We start from the raw sequence: 18,902 nt of genomic DNA, 5'->3' as shown, positions 1-18,902 counted from the left end.
GGAGTGCGGCTAAGGAGCTTCTTAGAGTGCGACTAAGAAGCTTCTTAGAGTGTCCCTTGGGTGGACTTTGAGCACTTTGGACCTTGTGATTCTGGAAGAACTGTTGGTGACTGGGTAGAATATCTGTCATCAATGGGCGGTATGATGAGTTGCCATTTTGGCGGCCTACTATGTTTGAAAGAGGTCAGAGCACTTTAAGGACTGCTCCTGTTGTTGCTTTGAGTGCCAAGAGGACCCCTGCTCCTCTGCAGATAGTCTTGTTCCACACAGATCATGCGTTAAAAGTTCTATGTTAATTCATGACATTAATACTCAGCATGCAGTTAACATGCTCGCAATTACAGAATCATGGTTAGAATCCTCTGATACAGCTCTTGTTAAATCATGTTGCCTGAAGGGCTATATCTGGGAGTGAGTATGTAGAGATGTTGGGCGACGGGAGAGGTGTTGATGATATGTCATGACTGTTTGTTTTAAAAAAAGGTGTATGTAGATAATATTGATTTATTGTTGATGAAGAATGTTCAAATGGGTATTTGTTTACTTTATTGGCCCCCACTGGCATTGCAACATGACTGTTCACCTCTGTGGAATAGTTTGTTTGCTTTGCCAGTGAAGTTATCAAAACTAGAGACTGTAGGTGATTTCCGGTTACCTATAGCCCCTGGGGTTGGATGCTCATGTATACTGTTTGATGTTTTAACTGTGTTAGGTTTAACCCAGATTGTGACATTTGCGAACTCGGCAGGGCATGCACTGGGTCTTATTTTTGTGCCTAGTGAATGTTCCTTTGCTGTAGCAGTGAATGCATTACCATTGATTTGGACTGATTATTGTTTTCATTGCCATCAACTGATTTAGAGAGGAATATTCAAAGAACTGTGGCTACTAAATGTGTGAGGGGGATGATTGATGCACAGCTATTAATGAATATGTGGGCACCAGCATTAGGTAATGTTTCTGACCTGCCAGTGACAAAGGTTGCTAAACACTGGAATGTCACTTTGAACTTTGCGCTAGATCTGATAGCAACTTCAGGGATTGTTAAAATTAGAAATACATCTGACCAGATGCCTTTTTTTTATTTCAAGTCTGAGGCAATTGCGGTGTGAATTACATCAAGTTGAGTGTGAGTGGAGAAAGAATAGAGACACTGATGTTAAGGAAAGCTATTCTATCAAACTGCAAGAATATAAGTTGGTGATAGATAGGGAATAGGGGAGTTATTACCAAAAAAGAATTTGTGACTCATTGAATTGTCCCAAAAAATTGTTTTCAGTGGTTCATTCATTAACACAATTAACTAATTCGTTGGACTCCGGATGAGTTTGCTGATTTTTTTTTCTTTTTGAGTTAAAAGTGTCAAATCTGGTAGGTGCTTTTCCACAATATCCAGATATGGATGGGGCTGTTGTAGATTGCCCTGATTGTTGGGATAGATTTGAATTGGTGAGACAGAATTGATGTCTTATTTGAAATTATGTCATCCAACAGGATCAATTAAGGATCCTAGTAGTCCATATTTATTGAGAAACATGTCTAGTTTAGTTGTTCCAACAGTGACTGTTATGACTAATAAGTTCTTAGAAAGTGGACATGTTCCTGATGTTCTAAAGGTATCTACAGTTTGCCCTAGAGTTAAAAATCCTGTATTTAGTAGTTTCTCCCCTGTGGCCTCATTATGAATGTTGGCGAAGGTCATGGAAAGGGCTGTTTTTAGACAGCTTAATGATTATCTGTTAAAGATAAAGCACTTCAACCCAATCCAGTACAGATTTTGCAAGGCTCACTGCACTGAAGGATTAATAGCTGCCATATTGAATAAGATACACAATTCACAATCTTCATTCCCTTCGACCTTCATGGTGCCTGACACACACCTACTTCATTCGACCACAATTCAACTTTGTATTTGTTATTCAACCGACTGGCGAACGCCTTTACGGTACCATGTAAGCCACATTGAGCCTGCAAATAGGTGGGAAAATGTGGGGTACAAATGTAACAAATAAATAAAATAAAGATATATCAGGCTTTTGATCAACATACTGATTATTTTATGGTGTTCCTTGATGTCTCAGCAGCATTTGATAATCTTGATCATCAGAGTCTGTTGTGGTGATTAGAAGGGTGTAGTATTGCGGGATCTGTACTGGAGTGGTTCAGATCTTATCTTTTGTGTAAGAAAGTACAAGTACGCATGGGTAGTTTACTTTCCTCACTGAGAGAAATAAATACTGAAGTGCCACATGGATCAGCTATGTCTGGGATACTATTTAATGTGTATTTATCACCTGTTTCTCAAGTTTTGAAATTGTTTGGATTGTCGTACTGTACTTATGCGGACGATATCCAGGTTTTTCTGCCATTGACAAAGTCTGTTCCTGTTATGGTGACTTGGTTGTAGACTGCATTTGATGAGATAAATCAATGAATGACTGAGAACCAATTGACTCGTAATGTGTCCAAAACTGAATTATTGTTCGTGATAGCAGATTCCGTTGCTCAATTTCCATTGAAATTGTGTTGTCTGATACTATGATTACAGTTTCTCATGTGGTAAAAAAATTTTTAGGGAAAATCTTTGATTCTGCAATGTCTTTTAAGTCACAGATATAATCTGTTGTGAAGAACCCATTTTTCAAGTTGCAATTATTAAGTAATTTACATCCCTTGATCTTTTAAATGGATTTCCAAAAAGTGTTGCAAATTTGATATTGGCTGGTTTACATTACTGTAACATTGGGTAAGTTGGATTGCCTGCTATGTTTATCCATTCTTTGCAGGTTGTACAAAATTGCACAGTTCATCTTTAGTATGTTTTGTCTAAATGTGATCATATTACTACTTTCCTTAAGAAATTACACTGGTTACCCTTCACAGAACGGATCAGATTTAAACAGCTTGTTCTGGTTCATCAGAGTTTATACCAGGAATCGTCTCAATACCTGGCTGACTGTCTTCACTGGTATAGACCACGACAAGTTCTCTGCTCTGAGGACTCCTGTATGCTGGAAGTGCCTAATTTTCGGCTCTCTCAACTTGAATACACGCAGAAGAGGATTTATTCCATTGCCGGTCCAACGGAATGGAATAAGTTACCGGTTGCTCTTAGGAAGCAGAAGAATTTGACAGTGTTTTAGTTCAAATTTGTTTATTGAGGTTTTTATAAAATTATACACAAAAGGAAATGGCTAATACATAATAAGACCTGTGACACTATATTTTGACAGTGTTTTAAAACATTACTACAACAGCATTTTGTTGTCGCAGTCTGGTTTTGAATTATGATTGTAATGACTGTAGAATCACTGATTGCCTTTTGTTTTGTTTGTAGTGTTGTCTGTGGTCTGATTTTGTGTGGAACATGTTTTATTATGTATGTTATTTTGTACTTCACTTTGGACAAAAGCAGATTGAAATAAATGAAAAAGAAATGATGAAAAACAGGGTTGGTAGGTTGGAAAACTAAGATTTGGCAACCTGGTATTTTGTTTAAGTATTGTTATCTATATGCATTTCTAGCCAAATTTCTAGAAAGAGAGAATGAAAACTCAGTTCATCCTTACCTAACGTTACTATCCACCTTATAATTGAAAGAGAAAAACGCCTAGATTTCGACCCAAATCGGGAGATAGACGTTTATCTCACAAAAACAAATAAATCGGTATAATGGAAAGCCGATTTTGGACGTTTTCAACTGCACTCCATCGCGGAAGCGTACAAAGTTGACGGGGGCGTGTCGGAGGCGTGGCGACAGTGGAACTGGGGCGTGGTTATCGGCCGAGGAGAGATGGACGCCTTTCACCGATAATGGGAAAAAGGTGTGCGTTTGTAGCTAGAATTTAGGGCACTTTTCCTGGACCCTGTTTTTTTCCACGAATAAGGCCCCAAAAAGTGCCCTAAATGACCAGATTACCCCCAGGGGGAATCGGGGATGACCTCCCCTGACTCCCCCAGTGGTCACTAACCCCCTCCCACCACAAAAAATGATGTTTCACAACTTTTTATTTTCACCCTCAAATGTCATACTCACCTCCCTGGCAGCAGTATGCAGGTCCCTGGAGCAGTTGTTAGGGGGTGCAGTGGACTTCAGGCAGGTGGACCCAGGCCCATACCCCCCTACCTGTTACAATTGTGCTGCTTAATGCTTAGTCGTCCAACCCCCCCAAACCCACTGTACCCACATATAGGTGCCCCCTCTTCACCCCTTAGGGCTATAGTAATGGTGTAGACTTGTGGGCAGTGGGTTTTGAGGGGGATTTGGGGGGCTCAACACACAAGGGAAGGGTGCTATGCACCTGGGAGCTTTTTTACCTTTTTTTTTTTTTTGTAAAAGTGCCCCCTAGGGTGCCCGGTTGGTGTCCTGGCATGTGAGGGGGACCAGTGCACTACGAATCCTGGCCCCTCCCACGAACAAATGCCTTGGATTTATTCATTTTTGAGCTGGGCACTTTCATTTTCCATAATCACTGAAAAACAAAAACGCCCAGCTCACAAATTGTCGAATAAAACATGGACGTCTATTTTTTTCGAAAATACGGTTCGGTCCGCCCCTTCACGGACCCGTTCTCGGAGATAAGCGCCCATGGAGATAGACGTTTTCGTTCAATTATGCCCCTCCACGACATCTATCCATGTATTGTAACAAGATGTAGATAATAAACACAGTTATGCACCCTGGAGTAGAGTCAATGGGCAAAGGCTATAAATCGTGAGGCCCAGGAACAGGCCTGGGAAAGGAGGAAGAGTAAACAAACATGGGTATATATTTTAGCAGGTGAGAGAAACCAGATAGGTTTGAAAGAAGACCAGATGATCCCAAGTAAGATAACTGGCTGAAGGCTTGTAAATCATTGTTAACCACAAGTGTATAAAAATAGCTGTTTCAGTCCAGTATGTTGGAGCGATAGATACAGCCAGCATATTTATGCAGTAGTTTTATCCTCCCATGAGAAAATATTAATTGTATCAATATACTTGGTAAGTGAATAAAAATACTTTCTCATAAGCATGTAGCCTTGGTCTTTTATCTCTACAAATCGTGGGTAACTGATATATGGAGATTTGGAGAGGTGGTAAAAAGACCTAAAGATTTACAGTATCCTTGACTGTTCACACCTTCTCTTTTAGATGCATTGTGCAGTGGGATGAGTTCCAGGAGAAGTTGAGCCATGTGCATCAGGTGGAACCTGGACCCATGTCCATTGCTCTGAAGTCCACCATTGACCTGACATGCAACAACCATGTGTCTGTCTTTGAGTTTGACATCTTCACAAGACTCTTTCAGGTATGGGGATGCAGTTCATCCTAAAATAGAATTACAGGGTTAATGACACAATACTATAATCTCCCAATTAATCTGTTTAAAGATGCTCTTATGTTGGGGGTGGGCGAAGAGTGATCTCTTAGTGATTAGATCATGGGTTTAACAGGACAAGCAACATTATTCCAGATGGGAGCTTCAAGGTGAAATGATGATTTTAAATGTGACCGAAATTAGCTCATAGAACTACTATCAACCTCAAAATAATGTTCAAGGAACAAGCAACTAACTTCTGAGTCAGACTGTGGGGAATGATTAAAAAAAAAGGATGAGAAGAGGTGTAGGTGGGAAAGTCTGCCAGAAAGTGGTGGAAGAGATAGAGAGGAAGAGGGTAAAAGGAGGGAAAGACTAGGAGACAGAGTAAGAGGAACAGGAATAAATCAGTGGTAATTTGAGCAGGGTGGTGGATAACACATGAGTAATAATTCAGGATAATCTGGAATTATATAAGGTGAGGATAGGTTGGTGATGGATTATGTTACATTTAGATATGGTCCCATTACCTGCCCTATTATCCCATAGCCCTGGCCAACACTACTGAAGAACTGGACGAGCTTGGCGGTGACACATCCAGGGTACATGGCATTCCTGACCTATGATGAGGTAAAAGCACGGCTCCAGACTTACAGCAACAAACCTGGCAGGTAGGGACCAGAAGACAAGAGTCAGCATTCATGGGCGATTGTTTGTGAGATTTTATTGTATTCAACTGCATTTTGCTTTCTTTAGTGAATCCTTTTGAGCTCTGTTTCTTTCTGCTTCTCTCCCACTCCCACCTTCCCTTATTTTCACCTACCAGTTACATTTTTCGGTTGAGCTGTACCAGGCTAGGCCAGTGGGCCATTGGCTATGTAACCCATGATGGCAACATCCTGCAAACCATCCCACAGAACAAGCCCCTCTTCCAAGCTCTGATCGATGGCTACAGGGAGAGATTGTGAGTAATACAGCATTTTAAGTTATCCTGCAAAAATAGTATAAGTAAACCACTTTGTATCTACAGAAAAGTGGTATGTGAAACAAACATCTTATAGAGAAAATAGCACAGATTCTCGACTGATAACTGAACATGAAAACTAATTTTATGTTTGCAGTCTGTAAACAACATGCCCTTGTGAATACATCACAAGTTCTTAGCCTGAGCCAATCTGGGTGGTTGGTAATAAGACTGGTTGGCTATAGTGATGTTGGTTGAGAGATGGATTGAGTTTGGTGACTCTTGTTGAAGATAATGTTGAGTTTGGTGGTCCTTATTGAAGTGTGGATTTGAGTTAGTGTGTGGTTGAGAACTGGATTAAGATGTAGCTCACATTGATAGATGGATTGTATTTAGTTGTTCTAGTTAGATTAATTCTTCTTAAAGTAAGAATTGAGTTTGGTGGTTCTGTTGAAAGGTTAGGTTAGGTTTACTAATTCTGACTTAAGCTGAACGGAGTTTAGTGATCATTGTCAAAATGAAAGTTGCACTTTCTGGTTATAGTTGAAGGGTCGAGTTAATTGTTTTGGTTGTCAAGAGAGACAAATTGATCTAATCCTGGTTTTACCTCCTTGATGATGTTTGGCCTCAAGTTTTTGGTTGTTATTTTTTTAATATAATAATAACACTAATTGGATTCCCAGAATAGTTGGAAATTTTTGAATTTAAAAGACATAACCTCATCAATTTTGCATTTAAAAAACCCAAAACAAACTACACTACTTGGAACAGTATACACAGCATACATTTTGTGTCTATATCTTTAAGATTCCCAAGTCCTTGATTAGGACCCAAATTAGTGGCATAAAAACCAGTCAAAATTGGCTCTGATGTGCCACACATGAAAACATAATAATAACAATAATAATGATTGTAAGGGGACTGTCCCAATATGGGGTGGTCCATCTATGGATTCACATGCCAAATCCCTCGCAGAACATTTATTTATCCTGATTTTCTCGCCTTTTCACCCAAAGCATGCACACACTTATCCACAGAAGCAAGGTCTTTCTGGGGGGATAAGAGTTCTTTTCAAGGCCCTGTAGTATAGGTCTCTTCCAACAATCACTCAGGGGGTCCTTTTACAAAGGTGTGCTAGCAGTTTTAGGGTGAGTAATCTTTAGCGCACACTAAACGCTAGTGACGTCCATAGAAATATATGGGTGGCTAATGTTTAGTGCATGCTTATTTTTAACATGCACTAAAAACGTTAGCGCACCTTTGTAAAAGGATCCCTCAGAGACAAATATGAGGTGCTCCAACTCTCTTTACTGAAAAAAGACAAAATAATCAGAGATGGGTAATAACAAAGCACTTGTACTTTGTTACAGGACTTAAGTAGAATTGGCAGTACTTTTACTTGAAATGAGTTGGGGGGTTTTTGTTTGTTTGTTTTTTTTGCTTACTCGTTACAAGTAAGCTGCGTGTTTGTACTTAGTAATGAAGTACAAATTTGGAGAGTATTTTTTTTAAGTATTTTCCATCTCTCTGCTTCTCCCCCTCTACAAGGCTTTCCAAGCGATGTCAGATGCGGCTTGCAGCTGATTGGGCTCAAACTTCTGGTCCCAAACACAGCTGAGCTGGGACCAGAAGTTTGGGCCCAATCAGATGTAAGCCAGCATCTGACATCACTTGGAAACCCTATACACCTGCCCAGAACAGCTGTTGATTGGCTATTACTTTGTTGTTCTCAGACTTAGCTGCCTCCCCAGTCTGAAATATTAATAAACACCAGATTTTATTATATAGAAGGGAGCTCACAGTCAAACTCTTATATATATATATATATATATATATATACTAGTAAAAAAAGCCCCGTTTCTGATGCAAATGAAACGGGGGCTAGCAAGGTTTTCTTCAGAGTGTGCATGTGGGAGTGTGTGTTCCCTGCCCTCTGCCCCTCCCCCCCTTCTAGTCCAGTCCTTCAGTGTTAAGTTTCCTGCTGTTCGGTGTTTGTGTTACAGAGAGAGTGAGGGCATCTCTCTCCCCTCCCCCTCTGAGTCCTTCACTGTTACAGAGAGAGGGATTTCGTGCTGTGGCTGTTTTCCTTCACTCATGGGGAAACCGGATATCTCTGGCGCTTCACACTTCCGGCTGGAGGCTTCATAGAACGTTGGTGGTGCCTTTTATATATATAGATATGCTGTTCTTCAATCTATTTCTTTTCACCAGTGTACAATTTATCTCTAGGATCCCCTGAATCAGGAAGTCAAAATAGCTCCGGTCCCACCCTCATTTCTTCTTTCCGCAATGAGGGTGGGACCAGAGCTAACACAGAGAGAAGGACCGAGGATGCATATCTTTAAACGCTGCTTTCCTGTGAAGATGATTTTTAAAACTTGCAGTGAGTGCGACTGGAACTGGGAGGGACGGAGGGAGGAAGGGAGGGACGACGACCCTAGAACTGGGAGGGAGGGAGGGGGGACCCTGAAACTAGGAGGGAGGGGGGAGGAGCGGGGAGGGGGTGGGAGGGGCGGGGCAACCCTGGAACGGAGGTAGGGAGGGGTGGCGACCCTGGAACTCGGAGGGAGGGACGCGACCTTGGAACTTGGAGGGAGGGACAACCTTGGAACTCGGAGGGGGGGCGACCCTGGAACTCGGAGGGAGGGGGCGACCCTGCAACTCGGAGGAAGGGGGCGACCCTGCAACTCGGAGGGAGGGAGGGGGGCCAAACTGGAACTCGGAGGGAGGAGGAAGACCCTGGAACTTGGAGGGAGGGGGAGGGAGGGGTACGACCCTGGAACTCGGATGGAGGGATGGGCCGACCCTGGAACTCGAAGGGGAGGGAGGGGGGCCGACCCTGGAACTGGGAGGGAGGGGGCCCGTGGCACACACTCTGGGTGCGAGTGTGTCTGTGAGAGAGTGTGTGTGTGTGTGAGAATGAGAGTGTCACACACACACACTCACACATTCACTCTCTCTCTCTCTCACACACACAGTCAGTCTCACACACACTCTCGCAAACATACACACTCCGAGGACAACCTTGCTAGCGCCCGTTTCATTTCTGTCAGAAACGGGCCTGTTTTATACTAGTAATGTAATAAGTTAGTCCAATAAGAAGGTATCACCTTATTTTCTGTTTTGTTTTATTTGTTAATTTTTAATATAGCAATTGGAATATGTAAGTTTTTGAAATTTGCATCTGCTCTTTATTTTGCACAGTACAAAGGGACATGTAACTGTTTCTGTTTCATTGGTTTTGCACTGTATGCAGAGTATGGCTTCTTGAAGGTTCAGTTTAATTTTGTCTACATAGTTCTATTTTTAGTTTGTGGGTTCTTATTTTGTACTTCATGAGGGGCTACCTCTGTTCATGTGTGAAAAAGACCAGGTATTCTTTTAGCATCAAGTGTCTGTGTAGGACTGATCTGTACTAATCCAGCTTGTTTTGTTTTCCAATAGGTCTATCAATGTTCTTCTGCCCATTGCAATGCTCAGGGTGTTGTTTTTTTTCTAGGAAGGACCTTGTGTGACCCCCCTGGAAGTTAGCTTGTAAACGTAGTAGATTCTGTGGTCCAACTTGTTAGAATACTTTTACTTTGTAGTAAAAAACAATGTAGGTTTAAGAGCTGTACTTTATTACTTGTACTTGAGTGCTTTTTTTTTTTTTCTTGGATAAGACTTTCAACTTTTACTTCACTACTTTTGAAGCAGTACTTGTACTTTTTATTTAATTTTTATTTATTTATTTGGATTTTGCTCACACCTTTTTCAGTAGTAGCTCAAAGTGAGTTACATTCAGGTACTCTGGATATTTCTCTGTCCTAGACAGGCTCACAATCTAAGTTTGTACCTGAGGCAATGGAGGATTAAGTGACTTGCCCAAGATCACAAGGAACAGCAGTGGGATTTGAACCAGCCACCTATGAATTTTCAAAACCAGTGCTCTAACCACTAGGCCACTCCTCAACTATTTAAGTACTGTACTTTTAAAAAGTAACAACCCCATCTCTGAACAATAAGTACTGCTTTGAGGCAGCCTTTCTGTCCTGAGGTTGCATGTTAATACTCCACACTCTTCCTTATTCTGTGTCTGTACCCTTTCAAAAATAAGTAACTAGTCTTTGGTATAAGGGTTTCCAGTGTACCAGTGCAAACCCATTCCCTTCTGAATCAAACACACAATCTCTTCTTTCTGGGATCCATTTCTACACAGATTCTACTCAGTAGGAATAATCTTGTACACAGCACCTTCTCCTTGTCCCTTCAACTGAAGATCAAACTGCTACTCCACTCTTTACTTAAACAGCAGGCAAAAGGGTGGGTAAAACCTCTGCCCTTCACATTCAGTTCATACTGGATGTTCTGTCCTCCGACAGCCTCGCACTAGTTTATAACGTGATCCTAAAATGTGTGTGATGCTTTTACTGTTATTCTCAGTCTAAGGACTATAATTGCTGCAGTTTCTCACTGCAAAGATACATGAGCAATGCACTGTGGGTAATGTAGTTCACAGGCAGTGCAACCACACTTGCTTGGCTGAGTAAGAACTGTTACCACTGGTTGTGGAGGCTGCCCAGACCTCCTCTCTCTCTCTCCTCTGCCAAGCTTGGCTCTTTCGTCTTCCTGCTATCATTTCCTGGTCATTCTCACTATCTCTGTCCTGGGAGGTCAGCCAGGTATGACCTTTCCCTCCAATCGAGAGCTGTCCTCTAGGACCACCCCTTGCTACCCGATGGCAGGCTCTGTCCCCATTGGTCTCTATCTGCTCCTCCCTGAACCCACATGAAGCCTCAACACCTCTTTGGTCCTGTCAGCCATGAGGCATTCCCACCACCTAGCCAGAGACATGGAGCAAGTACCATCTTATTCCAGACAGCTCTGTCCTGCTGAAACTCCCTGTAACGAACCTGGTTTTTTTACCTTGAAAATATCTCCTCCCTAATGAGATATCGCACATTCCAGTCACCCAGCTTTGAACCATTTCTACCTGTTCAACTATCCTTCCCCCCCTGCAATATAGCTACCTCTCTTCAGATCTCCACCCCCAACAGCTCTCAGATTAAGGAGTCTCTGTGTCCTGGAGCAGCACCTCTGAACATCTATCTGTGAGTAAATTATTTGTGATTTATTCAATAAAAGAGACTTCATAAAAATAATAGAGACTTCAGGTGATTGGTGTGCCAAGGTTATACTCAAGATATTGGGGCCTCAAGTTATCAAGCCTCAAGAGTCTTGTCACTGGACACAAACTCAAAAGTAAGGGAGACTTCACACAAGACAGAAATTCCACAGTTGCATCCAGTGGCGTAGCCACAGGTGGGCTTGGTGGGCCAGGGCCCACTCATTTATGGCTGAGGCCCACCCAACAGTAGCACATGTTTAGTGGTAACTGGTGGGAATCCCAAGCTCCGCCAGCTGAAGATTTCCCCCTGATGGTAATGAAAACACTACTCTCCACAACATCAGCACCTGCGCATGCTCAGTTTTCAGTGCATTCTTGCTGCCAAGGTGGAAAGAAGCATTTTCCCACCAGCTGAGATTTTGGGGGGGGGGGGGAGAGAACACTTGGTGCCCACCCAATTCTTGGCCTAGCCCACCCAAAATCTGTTGTCTGGCTACGCCCCTTTTTGCATCATTAAACTTGGACAAGCAGAAGAAATGTGTAAAATCCATCAGTACTGAAAGGGAAAGAAGCAGCAGAATTTGTGAAAGAAAAGAAAAAAAAACTTCAAGGAATTAGATCAGCAAATGAGGAATAACAGGCAGCAAATGCATAAATACAGTGGGAAATACATGTTACTTCAAGAACCATACGTTGATCAAAACCGGACACATGAATGGTTAAGGAGAGGTGAATTGAAACCTAAGGATGAGCAATTGATAGCTGCTGCCCAGGACAGTGGATTATGACAAGATGGTTTACAGCAAGCACTGGAAATACTGCTGCAACAGTCATCTGTAGATTCAGTACAAAAGAGCTAGAAACAGTTACTCATCTCGTGGCTGGCTGGGAAGTGCTGATGATGGGAAATTTTATACAGAAAGGCATAATAAGGTGGTGTGTCTCATTCATTGGAAACTCTGTAAGCCTTACAACATCAGTGTACCGGAAAAGCATTGAAATCATGACCCAAAGAGAATTGTGAAATCAAAGAGGTTATGATCACCTATTTTGACTGATAAAAGCTGGATGCAAGGAAACTGCATATAGTGGTAAAGAGGAAAAAAACATCAGAATGGCATTGATTATAGAAATGTTGGCACCAAGCGATTGCTCGGTGAATCGAATGGAGAGAGAGAAAATCCTTAAGTACCAAGAACTGCAGTCTGAGACCAAGAAAATATGACAGAAATATTTCCCATCATTTTTAGAGTTACAGGCTTGATCAAAAACAAATTCCAAGCATGCCTGGATAAATTGCCTATCCATGTTACATCTTAACGCCAGAAGGATGCTCTCTTTGCACAATACAGGTACTACAGTGAGCATTAGCAGTAAATTTGAGAGACTGGGATCATTTGGAGACATTGCCCCGAGACAAAATCTGGGTAGGCACAAAGGCTGAGCTTTAAGCAAAAGTACTACTTCTTACCCAATAACGTTTAAATCCACCAAAAAAATCCACAAATTCTCTGGGAGTCTCTGACTATATAACAAAAGGTAGTAGCATTGCAGCCATCCCAGAAAGAGGATGCTGTAGTCAAATGGTATATACCGCCTCTCAATTTGATTTGGTATCACCATCGATGCAGGAGCATACTGTGCTAGTGAGGGTCCTAGAAAGAGCCTTAAATAATAATAATAATAATAATTGCATGGGGATTTTTTTTTATAAAGCTCAACTACATCTGCATGCATGCATATGATAAAGCCAGAGCTGGCTCATCTTATCCCCGTGACATGAGCTATATCGTTACCCTAGTCCTGGATAACAGTTGGCTTGGGTTCCATTATTTTTAAAAGGTAGGCTGGGGTTTGATGCTGTGCTTTGACTTCCCAATGGGCTTTGATGATTCTGACTCAAGGTTATATTGGATTTAGGTGCCTCTCACTGAGAGCAATGTTGAATTTGGTAGTTTAAGTTGACAGGTGGATTTGGTTTAATGGTTCTGGCTGAAATCTGTATTGCACTGATGATGCTGGTTGGAAGCTGAGGTTGGGGTAATTCTGATTAATTAATTGAATCTAGGTTTCTTATTTTATTGTTCTGTTTTATGCTTTCCCACTACCTTTTTCCTGATGGAAGAAACATAACCCTGACCTGACTGAACTCTGAGACCTTCACTCCAGAAACATATTGAAGTGTCCAAGGTCAGTACTTACTTGCTGAGCTCTCTGTGTCATTTCTCACTCCTTCTGCATGACCGTTCTGCTCTAATTTCTTTTAGCTTATCTTGTTTCTTTCCAGAAGGTCAGGTTTGCTCTCTGATTCTCAGTGTTTCTTCCCTCTGGTCTCCCTCCAGGATCTCTATCCAGGGGTTGGTGTTACTCTTTGAGACTCAGTATCTTCCCCTACCCTTGTTCCCCTTGTCAGCGCTGTTCTCCGTTCTCAATGTCCTCTTTCCTATGTCCGTCTCAAAGGACTAGGGCTGGTCTTCGAGTCTCATCCTGTGTCCTCTTTGACGATGTTCTCCCTGAAAATCCCTAGGAACAGTACCAGCTGTATTGTGAGATGGATCCACCTTCCAGCTTTGCAAGATCTGTGCTGAGAATGACAAAAATGTGAAGATTGAGCCCTGTGGACACCTCAATGTGCAACAGCTGCCTGATTACCTGGCAGGTAAGGAATTAAATCCTGCAAGATCTCCTTACCTAGAAGGTAAGAGGTTAAATTCCACAGGGTCTTTTCATCTAATAGGTAAAAGAGTCACAGCGGGACAGACAAGTCTCAGACAGAAAACCAATGTATTTAAAGAACAGTGGACAGACTGGCTGTGGGACTCCTCCAGCTCACTTATAGACCTCTTTTCTCTCCCTCTCTCTCTCTCGTTAACAGCAATCAGATGGCCAGACCTGCCCCTTCTGCCGCTGTGAGATTAAGGGTCGGCAAGAAAGTATTCATTGACCACCTTTGGTTGCCACAGTATACCAGCAGAACAGACAGCTGAGAGCAAGGCTCATACTGTTCCACCCCAAGAGCAAGAGGATGATTACCTGGAGGATATGGAGATGGTAAAGAAGCAGTTTGCAGCTATGATGAAGGTTAGAAACATTGACACCATTGCTTAATGCGAGTCTGTTCCTGACCTCTTGCAATAGATCGCTGCACAGATGGAATGGAAAAGAAGTGAGAGATGTGGAGTGTGCAGTGGGGCTGAAAGGGATGTGCACAATAGAAAAAAAAAGGGGGGGTTCATTTTCATATTTTCCAAATTTTCCTGATTTTCATGTGGTTTTTGTTTCTTGTCATGCATTTATTTTAATTGCATGCTTTATATGCAGGCTAAAACCTTTTTACACACAAATGACAATTGTCCATGTGTTAACTCATATTTCATTTTTCATTTGTTGATGCTTGTATCCCAAATTATCCAAACAATGTTTCATTCAGTGTGGCTCACAGTGAAACAGTAGCAGGTTTACAATGAAGCAATATTAGGGTTACAGTGAAACAATTAACAGTAACAGGCATGCAGAGAAACAATACAGGTTTGCATGAAACATTAACAGTAAACAGTAAAGGAGCAATAGCTGGATTGCAGTAAAACATTAACATTGGCAAACAGTCATTTTAACAAGAATCTTGTTCTCTTAAGGGTGAATTTAATTAGGAATATTAAGTGCCCTATTGTTTTTTTTTTATCTAGTATTATGCATATGGTCAGTAGTTACCCTTTTTCTAGTAGGAAAATCTTGTTACGTGAGCTTTTGCATTTTGCAAAATCTTAGGTATTTGGTTATCTGCTGATGTCTCTAGGTATTAAGTTTCATATCTTTGTGGCCTGATGGGAGAATCCTATTGAGTGAATATATTTGAATCCGACCCCCTTGTTGCTGTGGAGCTGTAGTAGAAGAAATTGTCTGGTGTTTTTTTCAGTGCAAAGGAACTCAGATAGTCTTGGGCCAATCCGTACAGTATTTGGATATTGTTACAGAAATTTTGAGGTAGACTCTGGCTTCACAGAGAGCCAGCGCAGGGGTGACTCTATGGTAACGTGACCTCTTGTAAATCAGACATGCAGCTGGTTTTGGGCAGTCTATAGTTTCTTATATTAGATTCCTTTGCACCCAGCTTAGATCCTGTTACAGCAATCAGTCTGTGATAATATGTGGGATTGATCTAGGATTCGGAATGTATTCATGGAGAAGAGGTTTCTAATTCTTCTCAGTTGCAGAGTGTCCTAATTACCTTTATGGTGACTGTTGATACCTGTTCATCAAGTGTTAAGTGTTGATCTGTGATGACCCCTAGTCTGCTTTCAAGTGGATAGCTGGTGTTTCCTATCATAATTGCCTTTCTTCTGCAGTTGGATGGTATAAGTTGTTGAACACAAGCAGTTTAGTCTTTTCTCTATTTAGTTTTCATCGGAAGGTGGATGCCCAGGTATCCATGGTGTCCCAGGCCTTGCTTTGTATATTTGTGATGTCTCCTGAGTAGGAGAGGTAGATCATGATGTCATCTGCACATATGTGGGGGTTGAAGCCATCTTTCTCTAACTCTCTACCCAGAGGTACCATTAGGATGTTAAATAGTATCGGTGGGGAGCCTTGTGGTACTCCACATGTAGGTGACCAAAGTAGGCCATCTTGACCTTATATGATCTGGTGCTGAAGAATCCTTTGAATCATCTCATTATTGCTCCTCCTATGCCAATGCTGTCTAATATGTAGAGTAGAGTATTGTGATCCACCACATTGAAGGTGCTAGACATGTCAAACTGATGTACGTGGATATTTTTCCCTGTACTAAGTTACCTTCTGATATTACCCAGAAATGATAGTTGTGTGGATTCTGTGCTGTGGTGTGGTCTGAATCCTGATTGGGAGTGGTGTAGGATTGAATGGCATGACAGGTATTCCATCAGGTGTTGGGATACCAGCACTTCCATTTTCTTAACCAGTAGTGGAATGGAGGCCATTGGTCTGTACTTTGTGGTGTTGCTGATCTCAGTTGTCATGTTCTTAGAAATTGAGGTTAGTATTATGTTAATCTTGTTAAGGAAAGGTTCCTTCGCATAGCAGGTTGGATATGTGTTCAGCTGTTAGCTCCAAGAACCAGTTGGATGCTTCCCTCATGATGTCATTGGGGGCAGGCATGAAGTGAGCAGTGTGATTCGCATATTTGTGTATTAGGGTTCCAGTGTGGTTGGCTGTTTGAATGAGACCCAGGATCTATCTGCTTGTATAGACTAGTGGTCATTGTCATTGATGTCTAGGTAGTTGTCGATAGGAATCTTTGGTTGAGGTAGTTCTGCCTTAATTTTGGTGATTTTTTCAATCAGCAATGGCTATATACAAATATCTATATACAGGAAACCCACAGACAAATGAAGCTACCTCCACAACTCAGCTTCCACCCTTCACATACAAAACAAATCCATTATTCACAGCCAACCCACAAGATAACACCATATCTGCTCTGACACAGAGGACAGAGATAGACACCTCAAAATCCTGACTGAATAATTCAAACAAAAAGGCTACAACCCCAAAATAATCTCCAAGAATGTTGCTGCCTCCCTCAAAACACTCAGAGAAAATCTACAGTACAAAGAAAAGAAAGCCACAGACAGAATCCCCCTTGTAGTGACATACAACCCAGAGCTAGAAAAATTGAGAAAAATCATAAAAGATCTACAGCCACTACTCCAAGAGGATGAATTACTGAAAGAGATATTCCCATCATCACCAGTGCTGGCCTTCCGACAGCCACCCAACTTAAAACACAAGCTAGTGAGAAGCAAGCTCCCAACAGAGACTCAAAAAGAAAAGAGTGGAACACATCCTTGCAATATATGCAGCTGCAAACTATGCCAGAACATTTCACAGGATCCCATAGAGGGGCATAATTGAACGCGAACGCCCATCTCCATGGGCATCTATGTCCGAGAACGGGTACGTGAAGGGGCGGGACAGACCATATTTTCAAAAATATGGGTGGGCCATCTTTTTTCGATAATACGGTTTGTGCCAGGCAAATGCATCGGATGTGTGCAGATTTGAGCTGGGCGGTTTCGTTTTTCAGCGATAATGGGAAACCAAAGGCGCCCAGCTCAAAAACGAACAAATCCAAGGCATTGGCTCATGGGAGGGGCCAGGATTCGTAGTGCACTGGTCCCCCTCACATGCCAGGACACCAGCCGAGCACCCTAGGGGGCACTTGTAACAATTTAAAAAAAAAGGTTTCATACCTCCCAAGTCCATAGCTCCCATCCCTTGGGTGCTGAGCCCCCTCAAAATCCCCCGCAAAACCCACTGCCCACAAGTCTACACCATTAACCATAGCCCTTATGGCCTGAAGGGGCGGCACCTACATGTGGGTACAGTGGGGTTTTGGGGGCGGTTTGGAGGGGCTCCCATTTACCAGTACAAGTGTAACAGGTAGGGGGGGATGGGCCTGGGTCCACCTGCCTGAAGTCCCACTGCAACCACCTAACAACTGCTCACCAGGGGACCTGCATACTGCGTGATGGGAGGCCTGGGTATGACATTTGGAGGCGGGGCATACAGGCTGGGGAAAAAGAAAATTTAAAGTTCTTTTTTTTTGTGGGGAGAGGGTTAGTGAACCACTGGGGGAGTCAGGGGTGGTCATCCCCAATTCTCTCTGGTGGTCATCTGGCAATTTAGGGCATTTTTGGGACTTGTTTGTTGAAAAAAAGGGTCCCAAAAAAATGAACCCAAATTTGCACTAAAAACGCCTTTTCTTTTTTCGATTATCGGTCGAAGGCGCCATCTCTCCTCAGCTGATTACCACGCCCCAGTCCCCGCCTTCACCACGCTCCGACATGCCCCCATCAATTTGCCTGTTTCCGCAACAGATTGCAGTTGAAGACGCCCAACATCAACTTTCGATTATACCGATGTGGTGCCTTGCAAGATGGGCGCCCATCTCCCGGTTTGGGTCTAAATATGGGCGCCCAACACTTTCGAAAATAAGGCTGATAGTCATTCACAAGGAAATATTCAACATAAGGAATCCTTCACATGCTCCTCTTCCAATGTGGTATATATCATTCAAGTGTAAAAGTGTGGACAAAGGGTGCTATATTGGAGAAACAAACCAATGCTAAAGAAGAGATTTCATAGACATCATATGAAAAAATGCCAGGCCAATCAGATGTCACCTCTGTGGGTCAGCACTTTACAAAACGAAAACACTGTAGCAAGTTTTATGGTTAGAAGTACTAAAATGGAAAACCTTTAAGACAATACAGGAACAGAAGACCTTTGAAGACCAGTAATTTTGACACCTACCAGACAGGACTTAACAAAGATCTGAGGTTTTTTTAGCCAATTACAAACCATAAATTCTACTGCCATTGTCATCCTCTTATCACCATGCATATCTCCCTGGCCCTCATCCATTCCATCTCTCCCCTGTCTCTCCACCTAACCCACCCCACATTCTTTTTGTGAGACTGTCATTGGAATGCTTTGATGTTTCACTTGATATTACTGTTATTTATCAACATTTGCTTATTTCTGATTTGATG

At 42.2% G+C, this 18,902-nt stretch overlaps 1 pseudogene; it reads left to right on the top strand.

The window, feature by feature from the left end:
- LOC115475745 overlaps nt 1–18,902 on the top strand; it is a 55,825-nt pseudogene that overhangs the window by 19,820 nt on the left and 17,103 nt on the right.

The sequence above is a fragment of the Microcaecilia unicolor genome, chromosome 8 (genome assembly GCF_901765095.1).
Source record: "Microcaecilia unicolor chromosome 8, aMicUni1.1, whole genome shotgun sequence".
Classification (NCBI taxonomy): Eukaryota; Metazoa; Chordata; class Amphibia; order Gymnophiona; family Siphonopidae; genus Microcaecilia; species Microcaecilia unicolor.
The sequence above is the reverse complement of the archived record's forward strand: the minus strand, read 5'-3'. Positions and strand labels throughout refer to the sequence as shown.